At 36.6% G+C, this 22259-nt stretch overlaps 1 protein-coding gene across 1 annotated transcript in view; it reads right to left on the bottom strand.

Annotated features, from left to right (window-relative positions):
- Positions 1-20593, bottom strand: part of LOC134648085 (protein muscleblind-like) — a 368389-nt gene extending 347796 nt beyond the window's left edge. The window contains exon 1 of the mRNA XM_063502540.1: positions 20371-20593. The gene's annotated coding sequence lies outside the window, so the exon portion shown is untranslated. The remainder of the gene's footprint in view (positions 1-20370) is intronic.
- Positions 20594-22259: the final 1666 nt, after the last annotated feature.

The following is a 22259-nucleotide window of genomic DNA, read 5'->3' as shown; positions in this document are numbered from 1 at the left end:
AATCGCAAAAGATAAAATAGGTACAGAAGGTTGAATAGGATATATATTTATTAAGACAAACCCGCCGTCTTACCGTCATCCGTCATCTTATACTCATGTGAGTATGTACGTATGATTTAAGTATGTATTTTATGTATGATTATGTTGATTATGTATGAATACCTTCGGAATAAAAGTGTGAAAGAGAGAAAACAGAAGAGTAACTGTACAGCTTATTCGTTTATAAGTGTGGATTGAGTATCTTTGGTCTTACGAACACGAGGAACTAGTATTTTTGTTTGATATTATCCCGTGTTACATGCAACGGGTCTTCTGTACAGACTTGTTATTTTGTGCTCAAACAGAGTATTTTTACAAGCGACGCGATTTCACCGCGCCTGCGTTAATTGGATGCACTGACCGCGATGCAGCCGGGATGAAAATATTAACGTTCGCCGCAAAATATATCGGGATATTGGGATGTTTCCAGGTGAGCAGCTGCTCTATTATCTAGCGAAATATTATGGGGAATCGTTTTATCCGCTGGGATATTATGAGTTGTTTCATCCGATGATAAACACCATGGTTCAGTGCATAAACACAAGCTCATAATTTCCACAGTGTAGAAAGGCTTAGGTATGTTAGGATTAACAGTTTAGAAAAAAATATGAGTAAAATTATTGTAATGTAAATTTAGTTTTTTGCGCCACGTACTGGGACTACTGGGAGTCACAGCGCGGCAATACCACGCAATACCGCCAAAAGGTGAGCCAAGGAACTGGTAAAATTCGACGAAAACCATTGGGTGGGGGCAGCGCATTCGCATTGCAAGTAGTGGTGGAAATACCTGGCCTTATTTTGTTTGATATGATGTACATAAGTTAAATTACCATATAACATAATACAGTAGTAACCAAGTCGAAATTCTACCTCAACGTAAATATAGAATATTTTTACCTATAGGTATATTCGGTATGCACTAACGAAATCATTACTTTATTTTATGTGTGAACGTATAACAATACACTAACAATAAACATTAGAACATTAACCTTTACCTCTGTACAATAATCAACCAAACGTAATTAGTGGTTGATGTCCGATTCACTAATAATACCGGTCAAATATTAGTTTTGAAAATGGTCTCCGGTGCAAATCGTTTCCATTTACGGGTGGACTAGGTTAATCATGCTGTGTTTGTGTTATTACTAATGTTTGATTACGAAAATAGAATTTATTGGATCTGTAATTCAATTATTGCAATCAGTTATGTATAATAAAATTGTGCACCTGGGTAGGTGATTTATGATTGATTATGATAAAATCACGTTGAAATTATATTTACCTACAGAAATTATTTATTTTATAAATCTATTTTCAAGATATTTAGTTTATTCTACGTTTGTCCTCGGTCTGATTCATATTAATAGTAGACCAAAAGTCAGTTTTACGGCTTAATTTGCCTAGGTGGGTAGACCTGAACCCTGGGAAATGTCATTGGAATTATTAGGGCTTATTTAGACGATGCGAGAACTCGCATGCGAGTTTCATTACGTTGCGGGTTTTGATAGGTCGGTTGAGTTGGACGTAACCAACAGTCCGCAATGTAACTAAAATCGCATGCGAGTTCGCGCGCAGTCTAAATCAGACTTTACATTCTTTATCTGTGATTGCGTAAATTATTTGCTTTTGTAACATATATTCCAAGTTTCCAAGGTATAACAACCCACTGTATCTCCTGAATACAGTTTTTCGTATTTTCTAGTCCGCTAAACTACGTTAAAGCACATTAAAGTGGCCACGACCAAAGTAGTGACGTTTTTGAATTTTTCGGATATTTCTTTAGCATCCAAGAAATGTTCATAGTCATTCTAGGCCTGTACATCTTATCGTGGAAATTGACAGTGACATCGCCCACGTCAACGTTGCGGCAGTACTCCTCAGCCTACTGTAACAAACACAAAAGCTGTCACTCAGACGCCACGTCATTTAAGTGTCAAAACTGAAGTTGAACTTTATGTATATGCACGTAGGTCGATGTTGCTCTGTGGTCTGTGACCGATTAATCGGTCTTTGGCGTTGAACCTACGGTGCGGATATATCGGTCATTGGCGTCCAAAAGGTTAAGGCTCAGCCTGGGTTCTAGCAACAATAACTAATCTCCTTGGTAATTAGTGTAGCTAGCTTCATACGCCTGTCACTATCTTCCCGTTATTGTTTCTTTGCTGAAGATTTAGTGGAGCTGACTGTGGGTTATTCGTCAAAATGCCGAGAAATAGTTAATCTCGTTGAAACAAACACCTAAGTCAATTTATTTTTTATTTTTAATAGCTCTGCTATTATCAGTATCACTGACTAAATATTTATTTCACCAGCCATTTATACGAGTATGAGGGTTGCTTTGAAAGTTGCTGGCTGCTCTGACTCTTCTAATGCAATTTTAATATTTTCTATACCATTGAAGTTTCTACTCCCTTTTATCCGCATAAAGGGGTAGGTACTCTATTTGCATTAATCCGTGTGATATAATCGTTTGTTAAACACATGTTGTTATCAAGTTTGCAACGTTTGTTTTAAAATCTATGTGATCCAAATATATATGGAGCAAATGGCAATGAGGAGTCAATACTCCTCAATAAATAGGAGGACCAAACTTTCGTAGAATGAACGCGTAGCTCATGATGATCGCAGATGTAAATAACTATTGAGCTACGCCTTGTCATGCCGTGCGTGCTACGCTCTGCGGGGCTTCCAATGTAGCAGCTACAAAACCATTTCACAGAGGTTCTTGAAACCTGCTATTACAATCAGAATAAGCCTCCTGATCGAAATGTGTGGTATAAAATTCTCGGATAACTATTTATTTGAGTTTCTTTACATTTTATTGCAAGTCAAATGTTCACATTTAATTGCCAATATCGACAATGTAATATATTAAGGACCTTAAAATAAAATCAATACATTATAACGTTATTTTGTTGCATAAAATACATTAGTCAGTTAGACTCACAATATGCTTAATCCTAAAGTTTAATTCAATGTTGTGAATAACTTCCGAAACTATACAACGGAATGTGCTGCATAGATACCTGTGAGATTCCGCCCCGACATTAAACTCAAGCTATACGAGTGCCGCGGTTGACGATCAATTTCATTAATTGTGGTGGCGCAAAAGGGCAATCCAGAAATTTTAGTAAAAAGAGGCACCCGCAGCTTTATACAGTATTTCCAAAACAAAAAACAAACGCGGATAATATTTAAAACACACACTAGTATTTTATACAATCGTGATATAATGGAGAGCTTTTCAGTCGAGTACCGTGTTTAGGCAACGAAGCTTGCTGAGTTGCCTAAGTAAGGTACGAGATTGAAAAGCTTGATTATATCACTATTGTATACAATACTTTTTCTACGAGTCAACAAAAAAAATACTTAAAACTAGTAGAAGAATCATATATGTAGGTAAAAAAAACAAAAGTATACAGCTAAGTTGCGCGAGCAGCCGCGATACCTTCATACTCGTACGCGACCCGGCCCCCGCGCCCCGCGCCCCCGGCCGGTTGGTCAACGACACCTTCTCGTAACTCATGAGGCCCTGGTACTTGCTCCGCGCTTTCGATTGGTCAATTTCATTATAGTTGACTAAACTGTATCGAAATGAATATTATAGTTGAGTTGGGGTTCCATAGTGAAAAAAGTATGCGATTTCACTTTGGTATACGAAGTCTTAATTCAAGCATTGCCGTCGACGAGTAGAAAAAAGCGTTTATAGACGGGTCTATCGCGAAATTTATTTTATTACCTACCTTTATTCGCGACGTCGCTCCCCGCGAGCCCGCGTGCTGTTTATTTTTCTTTTTTAAAGGTGACTTCGTAATAGAGATAACTCTTTAGGTAAGCGGTAAACAATCTTGGCATTTTTTAACAAACTTAAATACACCTACATTACCTATAATACCCACCTACTGCAAAAAATAGTAAGTACAAAAAAAAAACAATTTAAATAGGTATGTAGGTAACTTTTAGGTATCCGCAGTTTGATTTGCTCGCAGCAGTACTCGGCCGTGTGTCGCGAGCTACCTGTATTAGAACTATGTTGGTTCCGGCAACGAACGCGACTTGTTCGCCGTTACAATTAAACTCCTACAAAATATGGTTTGCATCGCCCGCTCTAACTGCGGCTTATAATCAACTAATGACCGGGAGTTTATTATCACAAGTTTATTCACGATATCAGTTATCTGCAAAAAAATATCAGGGCATTTCTTTAATTGCTTTTTTTTAAACTGAGCTTGATTAAATAATTGGTATATTTTTTATTGTTTTGTTTAATATTAAAGTAGTAAATAGTAGTCACATAGGAAATAAAACGTTTTTTATAATATTGAGCAGATAAAAATGCTTCCCTTAGAAACAGCACCAAAAGTAACTAATTAACATTACCTTCTCGGACGTCAACTGAATTAAGTCACAAGGAAGAATCACAAATACTTATTTAAAAAGTCTCTTTAGATCACAATACGCCTTTTGATTCTTTTCACCTTGATCCGACCGATCTTTGTCGGAATACAAGATTGAAAACGCTTGTTTGGATTAGGACTACTGAAATGGTTCGGAATAAGCGAGTGGCTTATTTGTTGCCGATATATACGATACGTAACGCAAACAATGTTCACGCTGTTTGTTTGACTTTTCCATACCCGTTTACAGAGTTTACCATACACAATTTTGTTGGTCTTTTTGAATTTTTGTTTGTCTAACTTTTGATTAAAATCTTCATAAATGTGATGGTATACATGCCTGTTACTAAAGTTAAACTTATTAAATATGGTACGTACCTTAATCACTTTATTTATTACATAGTAAGATTAGTTACCCATAAATCCCAGTCTGCAAATGTTTATAAAGCGATAACAAAATTTAACATGTTTTCCCATTACTATGAATTGAAATTGGTACCATGTTGTCGGCAGCCGTCAATCTCTGTTTTCTTGTTCTGCTCAGCGGAACTGTCAAAGGGTTCTCCAACTTTTTTAACATCACGGAACCCAAACTCAGCTTAGTAAATAACTCTGTTTAATTATGTTTGCGTAGTTAGGATTCGGATCACGTCGGCTCTAGCTAATTTTTGTGGAGTGCGTCACCCGCACCGCCCCTTAATTGGTTGTATTCATCAGCGACATAGTTTCGTGAATGCGGTCCTTTTGATCACTAAAGCCCACTTTCACGAACGTTAATCTGGATTCACACCTGCTTACACGTTTACACTGTGATTTTGTAATGAAAAAGTTGATACCCAGCACTGCCTGTGTAAGCAGAGAAAAATAATATTTTCTCCACTATTTTAAATAAATATGTACATTGAAATTAAGGAACTTTCTTTATTTACGTGCGTTTCCCTACTAATAATCTTAATCTGAAATTATCGTTTTGTAAAAATCTTCACGTAAACATGACAGTTATTGGCATACTAATGTTAGTTATAATAAATGGTGTTATGATACCCTATGCTATTATAATGCGGGAAATCTAATGGTGCCCTTTTTAGTATTGTATTTTAGTATTCCTTTATGACATATATGTTTTTATTTCACTTTTGTTGCTTTATTTTGCTGCATCAAACGAGCAGTAAACCCAATAAATAAACGCGATAAATAAACCCAATAATTATTAAAAATGATTTTCTAAAAGTATGATACAATAACTGATATCATAGTCTCGTTTGTTTAAGTTGCAATGTGGTCCTTATCACGATAATAAGCAATGATCTGATTATTATACTCATGCTCACTTGGTCTGGCCAACTAGTCATGCTAATACCAATTATGTACATAGTTTAAATAGGAGCTAATATACATCTTGCCGTCCGAGTCATTCGGGTGTGCGGCCTGCTAATCCCGACTAGAGCCCTCAAGTGGACTGACGCGTTACTGACATATTATGTGTACACACGTATTAACTATTTGCTATTTAAATTAATACAAATTCAAATCGAGTCAAAGCATGGCATAATTAATTTCATGTAATTGGATTCAATAGCGAGCTTTCTGCGTAATTATTCATTAACAATTAAAAAAAACATCGTTTAATAAATTTAACTTACTAGTAAAAGCTTTAAATATGCGTACCTTTTTAATGAGTATGTGAAAAGAAATTGTAGTCGCAACACGGTAAAAAAATCCTACGTAAAAAATCCGAAAAATAGGCGGTTCGTCTTTTGACTGAGAGTTTTCGTCATCTAATCAACATTCAAGGAGCAGCGGCCGTAGAGCTGTCTCCATAAATTACATATCAAGTATGTGTACAGGCTTTATGAAAAATGTTTTCGTTACGCTCTCCCGGCTACCAGCCCGCAATATAAGTCGTATAACGTGAGTAGTATATTAGATCCATAGTCAATGACAATGTATGTATGTAAACACTTTATCGTACATAAGACAGGTTAAGATACAATTAACAATTTACAGTGTAATAGTTACTATACTTAACTATTTTATCCCATGTACTGAACTAAAATAAAACAACGAAAATAGAAGCGTTTAAAGGAAAATGATTAGAGAGAAAAAACTAGATAAACAAGTAGCTTTTGCCACACTGGGCCCGTTTCGGATTTTGAACTAGACATCTATTAGATGTCTATTAGACATCACCAAGATATAGATATTTTTAAAATCTAGCCTGTCAATTTTGACATTTTCGCGATTCTGGAGATACTCTTGAACGATTTCCACAAGATGTGACAACAAATGACCCGAATTGAGCTGAAAAAGAGAACTAGTTGAAATCTAAACTACAACGTATCTAGTACATATCGTATCGTTCTCTAGTCTAGAACGGATCTTGTTTTCCGAATACCGCGGAGTGTCTGTGATTCGGATTTTGAACTAGACATCTATAAGATATCTATTAGACATCAGCAAGATACGACAACGATATTTTTAAGATCTAACTTGTCAAATTTGACATTTACGCGATTCTGGAAATACTCATCCAACTCACATCTAATAGATATCTAATGGAAATCGTTCGTTTATACGATATTTTAACGTAAAAGTGACATTGGTTGCCCGAATTAAGCTGCAAAAGAGAACTAGTTGAAATCTAAACTATAACGTATATATAATGGATTTAGTATTAGTACGTGTCGTCTCTTGTGAATATCTTGAAGTTCGAATACGGCAGTGAGTTTGCGTAACGGAATGTAAGTTATTTGTGTTGATTCATTTGTAGCATCACCCGGATTAAACATCGTTATAATGTTATTCAGTTAGGTAAGCAGCCATTTACGGTTGTTTTATTTTACATCTGAAATTATATGTACGTATTTATATTTTTTGTAGGTATTTTTTGCATATTATGCGTATACACTGTCTAAATGTGATTGATGTTAAACGGATCCGCTGTGATTATAACCATTTAACAAATACTTGTAGGTATATTTGAGTTAAACTTAGATGTCCCGTAATAACAACGTTGTTGGTATAAGGTTAAAATACTGATTCTTGTATTTATACTGTAGCAAAGTTGCGGAACTCTGTGGTTGCAGGAGCCTTTATGCAAACAAAATATATTGGCCTCCTGATATGTTAGCTCGTTAACTTTGCCATTAGTTTCTCTCAAAGCAGCCCATAAATAAGCAAGTTTCTATTCGGGCGACATGTAGAAGTCTTTAATTGTAAGAGTTTTTTTATCCCAGAAATAAGTTATTCATGTGATTAGGTAAAACGAGAAGATAAACGTTTTTTTTTCGAATTAGAATCTTAAAAATGGTATCATCGTATTCATCAACAATACTCGTAATAATAATTATTAATTAATTTGTTACTTCGCGGGTATAACTTCAACCTGCATCTCTTACCCTGAAATTCCACCCACGTACAATCTGATAAACAAACTCACAGTATTATAACGTAGGCCTAATTCATTTAAATACTATTGTAGATAGATTCTAAGAACCTGAAACTTAGCATGAATGTAGCTTATCCAGAGGTAATATATAGTTCATTGACAGTTTTGTGGTAACTAAATCTTTTTGATTAAATAATGAAAAGAAAAGAAAAAATTAAGTCACAACAATTGAAAAATGATCTACATTTGCACACAGTTTGCTGTACATGTACAGGAGATATAGCACCTTTTATGCAATCCTAAACCATAATGATCGTTATTAATTCCAATATGTTTGCCTACGTATATTTTGCTTCGAGTTGTACCGCCGAGTGTAAATTCGGCAGGCCACTCCAATAAAGCACTCGACGTCTGATAGAGAGCCATATGCCGCACGGAGCCAATCCGCTTTCGCCGAGACAAAGGACTTGGCTCGAGTTGGATCATCAAGCGGCGGAGTCTCTGAATATGTAAACACGTGGACCTTGCGATTTTGTTGCTCAGAATGAGACAATACGAATGCAAATTTTTAGAGACAATGTCACTAAAACAAAAAAGGTATATGAACATTATTTAAGCAAGATCCGTTTCTATTTTTATTTAAAAATATAATACAAGCTTTCTTGCGAGTTTAGAAGAAAAGTTTACACGGCATTGTTGGATTTATTGCATTATTGTTATCGTAAATTGTTGAACATTTGCTCAAACCAATTTGCTAATAGTTTTCTATTGCATGAAAGCTGCAGGGACGCCATATTCATCGTGTACCAGTTCATCGTTTGTGTATAAAAACATGATTTATGTTAAGCTTTAACTCTATAAAATTAACAAAATAATTACCACTAGAGTCTGTGCGGAAAGAGAAGAGTCGTGGGATTTGAGGGCGCGCCAGTGCTATTTTATGGTTTTTGCTATGCTGACAACACTGATCACGTGATTATAGTACGACACTAAAGGTCATGATACTTGAATCCCTTTTGTTCCGGTTTTTTGCCACGGCTTACTAAGTGGTGGTGGTGTCGGCTCGTCAACTCAATCCTCTGATTTAGCGCAGGCACTAATTTTCTTTTTAAAACACACTCTTGTTTTTATGCCTCAGATACTAAAAAGTGACAGTGCGATTGACAAAACTGCTAAAACTAGTTAAGAATCTGCCCAATACAACTGTCATTTTGGTACCAAACAAGATAGAGTATCATTTACGTACTGCCTAATCTGTACAGTCCAACAGTTATTTTAATACAAAACCCGGTAGATCGGGTAGAAATTGGGCAATAGAACCCTAATTTTAATATCTGGGATATAAAAAATAGTGCATAAGTAGGTAGGCCTTATTGGAATATGTCCGGTTCTCTCATCTCACCATATTTGACTTCGCCGAAAAGTCACTGCTAAATATGAAATATAATTTAGAAACTAACAAAACCTAGTAAACGAACTTACAAATAAAGAAATATTTTATTAGGAAAAGGTTTATTAGGTTAAGGTTAAAGGTCTTTGTAATCGAAGTCTGAATTAAAATATTCAATGTCACTTATGTTTGAGCTAACTTCAGAACAACCAGGGACACTCATAGAACTATCTTCATCTAAATTGGATGTGCTTGAATCCGGCATGTAGATTACAAATTCTTGCATATATCCTAGATAGCGGTCTTTTATTCGAGGTACTTTTAGTCAATCTTGAAAAAAAATTACATATAAATATGCATAAAATGGCAAGTATCAACACTATTTGTCAGTTATTTTAAAGATCATGAATGACCTGCATATTTATGAAAATAAATATATTTTGAATGAATATACCCACCGATTATGTACCGGAGACAAATTACTTAGGGGGCTTATTAAATAGGTAATTATTTAATATTAAATACAACATCAATACCCGTGAATAGCGCAAACATGTTCCGCGACTTTTTGTAAGTCGATAGTCGGCTTTTAGCCGTTTTTTTCCCGCTGACAAAACCGAACAATGTTAAATATAATTTTTCTTGTGGTTTTATGCACTGTTTTATCGTGTTTTGAAAATATTTTATACATAAAACTTGCGATTTTTGTTAATAAAAACATACAATGACAGAAGTTTGTTTACTTTTTACAAGACAGGTGTCAAAGGTTTGATTGCCATATGAAATTGAAAATGTTAATAGTTCCCGTTTCTGCCACGACTCTTCTCTTTCCGCACAGACTCTACACAAATTTCGTTCTAACATCCATAACTGTAAAATACTTGGCATAAACTCGGAGCCTTAGAATTCCCACATCGCGCCGGTATAAACAAACGACCGTTCAGCCATTTAGTAGGCATTAATGGCGTCAAGTCGTTACATTAATTAACGACTGTACTTTCCAGCGTGGATTGAACATGCTCGTTCTCGCTGCCTCTTGGGTTGTGGTTCCCTAAGCTTAGGTAACTACAATGGGCTAACTTATTTACGACGAGTAGTGCCAAACATATCTGACGTCAAATATTAAACGAATAAAAACTTTAGAATGCTTATTGGTAACCGTAAATCAAAATAATATAAAAAACAAGTGCGAGTCGGACTCGCCCATGAAGGGTTCCGTATTTAGGCGATTTATGACGTATAAAAAAAAACTACTTACTAGATCTCGTTCAAACCAATTTTCGGTGGAAGTTTACATGGTAATGTACATCATATATTTTTTTTAGTTTTATCATTCTCTTATTTTAGAAGTTACAGGGGGGGGGACACACATTTTACCACTTTGGAAGTGTCTCTCGCGCAAACTATTCAGTTTAGAAAAAAATGATATTAGAAACCTCAATATCATTTTTGAAGACCTATCCATAGATACCCCACACGTATGGGTTTGATGAAAAAAAAATTTTTGAGTTTCAGTTCGAAGTATGGGGAACCCCAAAAATTTATTGTTTTTTTTCTATTTTTGTGTGAAAATCTTAATGCGGTTCACAGAATACATCTACTTACCAAGTTTCAACAGTATAGTTCTTATAGTTTCGGAGAAAAGTGGCTGTGACATACGGACGGACAGACGGACAGACAGACAGACATGACGAATCTATAAGGGTTCCGTTTTTTGCCATTTGGCTACGGAACCCTAAAAATATATATTACAAGCAAAACCTTAAAAAAAGTCTGTTGTTCTGTTCATTGCTAGATAACGAAGAAATACGCACAAATAAACATTGAAGAATTAGACTGAAATCCTGAATAGGTTTTATCGAAAAAAGTATTCGAAGGAGATTAAATTGAGGATATAAAATGTTGTATGGGATAGTCATTAAAAACGAGTTCCATGACAACGAATTCGCGTATAGTTGTTAGTTTCCTGTTTGTGAATACATTGGAAGCTATTACCCATACAAAAAGTTACTTATTATATATTTTCTGAGGTCTAAAACCCAACAAATGACCATCCTGACTAACATAAGTTAACACTGCCGTAGGAAAGGTTAGTTATCCCAAATCCGCTGGCAGTATGAGCGCGCCATTATCCCAGTCGGACGGGGACAAACGACATCGTCAGGTGATATCAGTTGCAGCTGCGACGGTTCCGAGATTCACTTACGGATTGATGGCAATGCAACTCGATACCAGGGATGTTGCGAACATCCGCATCCGCATCCGCAACCGCGGAACTTCCGCATTATTTTCAACATCCGTATCTGTATCCGCATCCGCATAAAATCGATGCGGAGCTTATGCGGATGCGGATGTCGAACAAGTCGGTACAGGAACGTCTTAGCGGCGGCGTAAGTGCTAGGTAATTTCGTCATTACCTATAACGAAATCGTCTAGATCCAGAAAAGTCGGCCAAGTTACTGTTTATTAAGTATAACGCACCTATATTCTTGCTCAAATACTTTCGTATCGTTTTTTTTTTTAATAAAAAAATACTACAAATGTAATATTTTACGTCTTCTAAGTACCTAATCTTGACATCCGCATCCGCGGATGTGAGCCTTTAAGTATCCGCATCCGCATCCGCGGATGTCAAAAAATCTGCATCCGCAACATCCCTGCTCGATACATCTTAAGGACTATTTCCAACTATAAAACGGTATAGCGCTGCATTTACAAACGGAAATTCGATACCAATATACAATAATTCATCTTATCAGTAAATATCGTTCGCACAAACACGTGATTACGGTTTAGAGCAAGCGCACATAACCAATTACGTTTTAGATAATTATGTTTGTACGTGAAATGTACATCACGTATTCGTGTATTTCATACGAGTAGAATTTAAATTTTCATGTGCATCAGGTTTCCATCAGCTACGTCTTGAATAATCTATTGTTTACAATTTGCATGAATTTTTCGAAAATAACGTACAAAATATTGTTATCGTATTTACAAGAGCTCTTCTCCGAAGGAAAATATTGTAAAAAATCTGCATATTATGTGAAATTCCTTTAATCCGCATTGGTCTCGTATGGAGACTACAGTTAGACATAATATAATTATGATAAGTAGATGTTTTGGCCTGTTGATTACATTACAAAAGAGGCCCAATGCTAGGTAAAGGCATTTCTTTTATTTTACTTTATTCTGAAGAAGACTAAGAATTAATGAAAAGGGAAAGCGCAAGTAAATACACAATTAGTGATTGAGGTATTTTGCGATAATTATCTTTACTGTATATGGCAGACTATTTATAACTTAATATTTAACAGTTGTTGAGAGAAAGTAGCCATTGAGAATAAATAAAAGTAGACGCAAATTATTCTTACAAAAGGTATGTACCTATTTATTATAACTCGTGGTAATATTTTCTCAGGCATTATCTAGGTAAGTGATTAAAGAAGATAAGTCCAAACGAATAGTCCGATAGGTACGGCGGCGGCGCCGTTGAGATATCTCCGAGCTCGCGACGCATAAACAGTGCTTGAAACGGGAGTTTGTTTTAATTAAGACCATCTGTTTAATAATTTGTAGAGCTGTAAATTATAAAAACGACTTGCCTTTTCCCAGAAAAAAAATATTAAGAGAAAAGGAGCTTAGAGGACTTTTCATTTCTCGATTGGTAATCCTAAGTTACGCTAAATACTTTGTTTATAGTGTTATCAGTGCTAGTAATTGCTTACAATCAGTATTTCTAAATTTACCTGCTTATAAATATTTTTTGACAATATTACAGGAATTTGGTTAATATGTTCGCTTTTAAAGTCATTAGTATATGAAAAAAAAGAAGTCCTATATCTTGCTCATTTTTAGGGTTCCGTACCTCAAAAGGAAAAAACGGAACCCTTATATTTAGGATCACTCGTGCGTCTGTCTGTACGTCCGTCTGTCCGTCTGTCACAGCCTATTTTCTCCGAAACTACTGGATCAATTAAGATCAAATTTGGCACACATATGTAAGTTTGTGACCCAAAGACGGATATGTAACGTAAACAAATGAATGTTAAATATGGAGGCCACTTTTGGGGGGTAAATGAGTAAATTAAAAAATAAAGTTTTTCAAAGTGATATACTTTGAAAAACTTTGTTACATATCAAATGAAATCGCTCATTGTAAGAATCTCAAATATATATCTTTTATAATTTTAAGATAAATAGTTTAGGAGTTATTTAAGAAAATCGGCAAAAAATGACCATTCCCCCCCCCCCCCTTTATCTCCGATACTACTGGGGCTAACATTTTGAAAAAAATACAGAAAATAATTCTTTACCTATAGATGACAGAAAAACCTATTAGAAATCTGCAGTCAAGCGTGAGTCGGACTTAATTACTTAGTTTTCGATCCGACCCCTACGGGTTTTAATAGACATTTCACTCACGTTTCATATAAAAAATACATTGTATTAGAACAAATTAAATTATTTTCAGAAAATAGTCAGGCACCTGCCGCGATAGCAGAGGACGCTGGTTCGATTCCAGCCTGGGGCACTGGAGGCCTTGGTCACTTTTTCTTAGTATATGACATTTATTCAAAGTTTAAAAAATACATTGTTAAAAATTGTGTAATGTACGGAACCCTTGGAACGGGAGTCCGACTCGCACTTGGCCTATTTTTTTAAATAGGCTTGAAAACAGAAAAAAACATACAAAAGTTGAAAACATGTATTGCAATCAAAGTAAAAAGCATTTTATTGGTGCGCAATTACACGTAACTAGCCTTTGTGTCGCACGCCCGGCAAGTATAAACGTGATGTTAAAACGCTAACATGGCTGTATACCGTTGCAATTAATTGCACAATTTTAATTACGACGACGTCTCATCTCCTACCATGGCGATTTCCTGGTGCGACTACAAGCATGTAGGTCATAAAGACACGCGCTGCACTCATCAAGCCCTCGATATTTCACTGCATTACGAGCCGTGCGGCGGACAACTGAAGTTAATTGGATGCGCTGGCCACAGCGGGCCATGAAATATGAAGCAAGCTAAGCGCGTTTATCCACAGGTGAGCGCAAAGCTATTATCCGCGTGTAGGTGTAGAGAGCTCGGCGTAACATGTGGCGTCTCGTTATCGGAGCGGCTTCCGTTACCGGCGAGCATATCGGCGGCGGTGACAGTTGACGAGTCGGTAACGTCGGCCGACGTCGAGGCATTAACGAAATACCAACTTGCGATAAACAGCAAGGCAGCCTAATTTCCATAGAAATACGCTAGTTATTATTACGTTACAATGCAGGCTTTGCATGATGCTATTTTCACGTTAACTTTTATAAAACATGCAAACTGTTTTAGATTTAGAAAACATTGAACGGCTGCCACGATTTTCGAATGCAAAATGCGAAACTGCAGTCCCGTAGAGTAATAATTCATACAAATTTTTCAGATTTTTGTTTCGAAACACTCGCACACAATACGATTCAAACGGACTGTGTAATAACGGCGCATCAAAATCTCTCCGCTAGAGTTGTCGAGTCGATCGAAAAAAATCATTCGATTCTACTCGAAAGCGGTGGGGTAATCCACGTGTGCCGTTGTGTGTGAAATTGAAATTATTCTATTAAAGCGGAAAGATTCGAATAGAACATGAGCATCATTTTTGTGTTTACGAGTGGTTATGCGTCGGTTACTTTGTATCGATAATTAGTCTCGAAAAGGATTTATGATATTATTATCTTCTGTATTCTGGAATAAAAGAAGAATAGAAATTTATCAACTAATTATTTTGTATTTTGTCTCGAAGCTATTTTGCTAACTGGCCTGAATTAACATTTGGTCGCGACTTTATTAATTGGCTCTTTTGATACGTTTGCTAAGCTAATCGCAGTATTATCTAAATATTCTCTAGGAATCCGGATGGAATACCCTCTATTCAGAGCAATGAATTTTTTTTTCTAACGCATTGAATAATGGCTTGAAAGAAGATACAAAAGAATATGCTTAGAGAATTTTATTTGTTTTCGCTGCTTATTTAAAAATAAAATTATAGTACGAAAGATATTTTTTGTGTGAATGTGGGTAGTAAAGATTTTTTTTTATTATAGAATTTTAGGTTTTTTCAGTTGTAGCAAAATGTATTTAAGTCACAGACACTTGGCCCATGGACAAGCAAAACAGAGACGACAAAATAGCAAGAAAATTCACAAACGGCGAAAATGTATTAATGTATGAACAACTAAAGTTAGTATTTTTCTATTTATATCAAAACGATTATTTAACTAACATCCAGCTCAGCGACCATTCCTGTACGGATATGATGGTCGTTCTTGTCTACGTGACAGCGTGATAAAACGGTGTCCGTCACTTTCTTTCCCACGGTGTTAAACAGTGACAGTTATTTTATCACGTGGATAAAGATGGATAAAGCTATCCATAATAGGCTGGCTGGACCCAAGCATCCCTACCCATCCGTCATGGTGGTCTAGGGATCAGAAAAATTTCTAGTGTAGCCTTGCCAGCTTTTTTGTCTTCAGTCCACAGCTCCGCAAGCCGAAAAGCTTAAAATGCATAAGTACAGGGGTCTCGGCCCCGAGTATATTTTTATGCCATTTGGGGTTGAGACCCTTGGCCCGTGGGGTCCTAGTGCCCTACAACTTTTTAAAGAGCTGGCAAAAAGATTGATCGACCTCACTGGTGACCGAAGAGCTGGCAGCTTTCTCGCGCAGCGTATTAGCCTCGCTATACAGCGGGGAAATGCTGCCAGCGTCTTCGGCACCATGCCAAAGGGGTCCAACTTTTTAGATTTATTTTAATTTTATATAGTATTAGTTTTTAGTTTTAATTTAGTTTTATTTAGTTAAGTTAGTTTATTTATTGATGAATGTACATTTACCTGTTAATTTATTTATCGTACAATAAATTATAATATCTCGTTTAATAATTAAATAAATATCATTTTAACGACGGGACTGCATTTTAATATTCATCGTAAGTAAAAATTTAATTTTTGTATACTGTCATTTATTTAATTAGTGCTCATGGCCGCACTGTTAATATTATGTTGTCTTGTTTCATGAATCCATATCTGTTAAGGTACCTAATCCTAAGTTTTTTTTTTTCAGTTTAGCGTCTAGTTTATAGTATAAAGCAGTTTGATATCGAATTAAGAAACGGATCTAACACTCGCAAATATAATTCCAGTAGATTCCCAGCTTTGCATTTCGGTAGAAGGAGATTATATAGAAAAATAAAAATAAACTACCCAGTTATGTCCTTTCTTTTATAGTCAGGTAGATTACTTTTCAGCCACCCCTCGTAATATTAGCCGCATCAAAATCCGTTGCGTAGTTTTAAAGATCTAAGCATACAGACAGACATACAGACAGACAGCGGGAAGCGACTTTGTTTTATACTATGTAGTGATTTATAACACAAATATATACATTTATATTTCTATGTATTACTTAAGCTAAGAATGCAACGGTGGGGCGTCGTGAATGTAGATCGCATATATTTAACTACATATGAATAACAAAGGGTGTCATTAGTATTCGTGATATGCAGGAACGTGTTCTACAAATAGAACAATAGAGATAAATCCGCGGCACTGCGCATGAACCGTTCGACGATGACAAAAAAATATATAAGTATGCAAATAAATAGAAAAAACCGGCCAAGTGCGAGCCGGACTCGCGCTCCAAGGGTTCCGTACATTAAGTCCGACTCACGCTTGACTGCACATTTCTAATAGGTTTTCCTGTCATCTATAGGTAAAGAACTATTTTTTTCAAAATTTTAGACCCAGTAGTTTGGGAGATAAGGGGAGGGATGGTCATTTTTTGCCTATTTTCTTGAATAACTGCTAAACTATTAACCTAAAATTATTAAAAAAAAATATATTTGAAATCCGTACAAATGAGCTCTTTTATTTGATATGTAACACGATATAGTTTGAAAATATTTTTTTTAGATTTTCTCATGTGCCCCCAAAAATGGCCTCCATATTTAAAATTCATTTATTTACGTTACACGTCCATCTTTGGGTCACAAACTTACATATGTGTGCCAAATTTCAACTTAATTGGTCCAGTAGTTTCGGAGACGAGTGATCTTATAAGGGTTCCGTTTTTTCCTTTTTAGGTACGGAACCCTAAAAATATCTTTTATAAATTATAGGCGTTACTAGATTAATACCCATTCAGCGCTAATCAATCATACGTTGTCGTTTTGCCTCTACGAAGCATTTTCGCTACATACCAGGAATATTTCAAATTTACAATCGTTAATATATGAAAAATCGGGTGAGATGGCATAATTTTAAGGTTAATCTACAATTTGAGCTGTTATATCTCATTTGAAAATGGGTTATGGTTTTGATATTGATATGATTCGGTCGTCCGCGCTGGAACTTCATGATTTGATTATATCGCGAAAGTTTAACGTTTCACGCTTACCTGCTACGCCGTAGCACTTGTACGGTCTACGAGATTATGTGACAGCATTATCGTAGTACGCACTACTGTTTTATATATTTAGGGGGGGGGGGGGGTCAAAGAGTGTTTGGATCTATTCGATCATGTCAGATTAATAATACAGAGAAGATGGGATAGATTCGTTGAATAACACTACCACCAATTACCGTACGGTAACTAAAAATATTTTGACGAGTTGCGATAAGTCCGTATTTATATTATTTTATCATATCCGCTTTAATATCATCACAAAAAGTAGGCCCTAATTTCCTGATTATTTCGAAGTTCTGAGAAATTTACTCTAAAATTTGCCAATATTAACTTCATAAATTTAATTCTTAAACATGAAATTAACGAGCAACCCTTCATCTCTAAATCATGTTTAATTTCGCAGCTTTATTATTCGCAACTCGGTGATTAAATAAGATGGCATATTCGTATGGAGTTTGAGAGGAACACTCATAAATCCAGAAATTAGTGAAATCCTCGCAGGAGTGTGTAAACATCAAGAGTTAAGGAAGTGTCTTGTACTTTCTTGTTACTTTTATCCTATATGAGCTCCCTTTTATTTCTGGCTAATATTAGGGTACATCAGAAACAGGCTTCCTCATTTTCCCTTATGTGGTTATTCTGAAACACAGTCATTTAAAAAGGACCACCCCGATTCGCATCCGGTCCAAAACCTGAACCTGATTAAAGAATTTTCGCTCGATAGAAAAAAAATTACGAACACACAAAGCTAAAAACATGAAAATCGCTCCTTATGAAAATATGAAAAAATGGGCAATTTTAACTCGTCGGTCACTTATTTTAAACCAACTAAAAATAACAATTACAACAGTGATCCTGGGCACGCACAGCCGTCTCGCTCACGCTCATTGAGAGTGAGAGAACCTGAACTCACGGCGCCTTAAGTCAATCTAGAAGTGTGATTATTTGCTAGCAAGAGTGGCATTCGAACTTAATTACTATTTTAATCGATCGGTTTTACGTATTCGATATGTTACGTCATAGTAAGAATAGAAGCGTTATGCAGAAACTTCCGGCAGGTGTCAAATAATCCAATGCATTTGCCACTCTTATCAGCCCAGCTATGAATCAGGCAATTATAGGCTTTCTGTCGGCGCAATAAAATATCTGTTATGGAACAGCCAAATTGGTTGACCTGTACACGATTTCCTTCTCTAACTCTACAAACTTACGTGGCACATAAATGAAAGCTGAAATAGCCTTTCTGTCAACGTGCGAAGAGCTTTGTCATACGCAGATAAGTTTGTGCTTCCATATTCGTGTACCAGTCTGGATCCGTTGCCATGGCGACGGTAACGGCTTCGCGCGTCGACCCGCTACGAAATCGGGTGACAAAGAAACATAAACTTCAGACATTATTACAAGTTTCGTAATACATACCGTCCTTGCTCGTATTATAAGATTGTTTCAGTTTGTTTATTCAGCTCTCACGGCTGGACGGGTTCACCAATTTCTCTGAAATATTGTAGATTTTAGCTTGTTTTATGGAGTTTATGCCTCGAATTTCGTGTCCAAAAGAAATAAAAACAGATGAAATATTATAATTAATCAACAAAAGTATTAAGCGTTCTTAAGGATAATTTGAGTAGTTTATACGTATGTATCTAATATTCACGCGCAGTTGGCGATACGCGTGAAAGCAATTTCATTATGTTTACTCGAATGTTAATCCTAGTTTGGACAGGGCAACAAGTATATTATAATGAATATATGGTAGTCGTTGCCTGTACACTGCTTTGTCTCGCGACAAAGCCGGGGCAGCGGCAGCGCGGGCCATATTGCCGCCACGGCTCATATTGCGTTATTTACCGGCCCGCAGAGGACAACTTTTTAATGGCACGATAACAGACCACCCGAGACCGCCGTTGCTGTTAAATCTGGAGCTCATAAATACGTTATGTAAACCCGCCCTAATAATTAGTCGCGGTTACGGCGTGTAGTTAAGTTTTATGGACCGGCCTCGAGAGCCAGGGAAAACTCTTTAAGAAAAATGCTCTTTAATTTGTCTGGCACTTCTAAGCGATAATACGGAAATGTTGTTATTTCGGACGCTTGATTTTTCTACCCTTTTGATATCGCTGTTTTAATGCGATTGGATTTTTGTCGAAAACCGCTGAGACGGCATCGGCATTGAATAAGTTCGGTAACTCCGAGGCCTTCGTGTACGGTACCTACCCACGGATTCTTTAACTATTGAAAATGTCAAGCTCCACATAACTACTCTATATTGCGAACATGACATCATTAACAATATTGACATGGTTGAAATGGATAATACATAATTTACAAATTAAAAAGTATAAACACTTAATATTTATGTACCTCGTTATTGTTCAAAAAATTGCCTGCATATGTTTTTCAAATTAATCCCTTGTGCGTATACATTTTTGGTTGATACGTAAAGCCTTAATAAATACTTTACAATTTTTTCATTCATACATTTTCATGCCATAAACCAACATGAACATGACTTTAATCAAATTTAACTCAATCATAAAAAATACTGCGCTAGTAGGTACAAATGTAGTCCAATCTAGAGAAAATTGAGCATACGGGATGAATCATTGATAAGGATCCCGCGTGGCAGCCTCCGAGAGGCGGCGACGCAGGGCGAGCGCGGGGGCGCCTCGGGGGGCGCCGACCGGCCCACCATACAACCGACAATTACCTTATGCTCGTCGTGCTGTCACCCGAGCACCCAAACTTGCCAACTCCTCTACAAGTTTCTTTAAACGTTCTTTCAACAGTTCACAAACTCCGGCGTTAGTTTGAAGCGTCTGGCGGAAGCGTTCTTAAGCGCGTGCTGTATTACAACGAGTACAGCGACGAAGCGAGATACGGAGTCATGCGGTCAGCCAAAAGGACACAAACCTACTGACAAGCTGGGTGTTGCGGGTGCCTAGCGGGGCGAGGGGGTGGGACGCGCCATTGGCTCGCCGGGGCACGCCTTCCGCCGCCGCCGGTGCCGCCGCCGCCGCCGCCGCGCCGTCGCCGCCGACGACCACTTTCAACCAACTCAACTACGTACAACTAGCAGAACTTACCACTTCGTAGTCGCACATTTTAAATAACTTAGTGTGGCTGAGTAGATTTATAACAACCCATTTTTCTTTCAGTTAATGTTTACCACATTTTAGTCATTGGCACCTTATCTGTATAAAATTCAAGTTACTTAAGGAAATATAGTACAGCCTCTATTCATCAGTCATAGTCAGTAGCAGCCGGCGGTCTAGCATGAGTTGCGTTCTCGCGCGCGACTCCATCCTTGAAGTCGCTCAAGATGTATGGAGTCGCATTACGCAACTCATGCTAGACCGCCTGTTCATGGCATGTAAATATTAATATCTGGGTGACCGAGCTTCGCTCGGAAAACATATAAAAACTTGAAAATGCGCGTTTTCCCAGAGATAAGACCTAGCTAGATCGATTTTTCGCCCCCGAAAACCCCCGTATAGCAAATTTCATCGAAATCGTTAGAGCCGTTTCCGAGATCCCAGAAATATATATATATAAATAAATAAATAAATAAATAAACAAGAATTGCTCGTTTAAAGGTATTAGATTAGATAGATAGATAGATAGATACGCCCGAACTCTTGACATGTAAGTAATTCGTTATTTTAAACAATGTAGCAATGTGCTCCATCGTAGGCCACGTCTTCGCCTCGGCTAGTCTGTGGCCATGAGTAAGCCCATTAATTATAAAAATAAAAATAAATGTTTGTTTGTAACTCAAAAGGAAATTTCTGCACATAGGATATAAAAGCATATAGACGCTTAAGAAAACATACTAATGCTACATACATCCCAATTCCCGCGAAATAACTTTAATTTTAAGAGCAGGTAGCAAGCGTGAATATGAATAGATGTTATATACATAACGACACAACTTTGCTCAACAAGATCTACGCAAACTCGAAACTTTGCATTCAAACTTTTAAGCAATAACCTAGTACATCCAGGAACTTATCCTTTCGAAAAGAATAAAAGTAGAAAATCTTCAAGAGTTCCTGGAATAAACTTCCATCAATGTCACAATAAATACAATAAAATAATCTGCATGAAAATGCAAGTTTAGTGTGAATGAAGTTGTCTGTGCAAGAAAGTTGTTAAAGCACAAAGACATTGTTATTTCATAAAAAATCTATTACAGAGATTGAAGTGAAACACAAGTGTGGTTAAGCAAGTTATTTTCTGCGATTTTGTATTTGCTTGTTGTCATGGAGGATTACTAAGTTGCCAATGGGCTGTTTAGCTTTTCCTTTGGCAAATTCTATTTTATATTTTTATTTGGTTACCTAGTTCCATATATTTTATTTTTTACTTTATTTTCAATTAACATAAAAGAAAGCGATATTCGACTCAGAAATCAAGTAAAGTAGGAAACCACGTGGGTACTGGGGAGCAATTTTACTCGAAAGAATGACAAGTGTTAAGTACGCGCTGACCGTATAATGTAACAATTTACTCTACAGGAGCATGTGGCAGTTAGTGGTGGTTTCATCCAGCACACTTTCCACGGTGTATAAGAAGATTGTATAAGAAATTGATTAATTT

Source organism: Cydia amplana, chromosome 5 (genome assembly GCF_948474715.1).
Source record: "Cydia amplana chromosome 5, ilCydAmpl1.1, whole genome shotgun sequence".
NCBI lineage: Eukaryota > Metazoa > Arthropoda > Insecta > Lepidoptera > Tortricidae > Cydia > Cydia amplana.
This window is presented reverse-complemented; position numbering and strand designations above follow the sequence as displayed.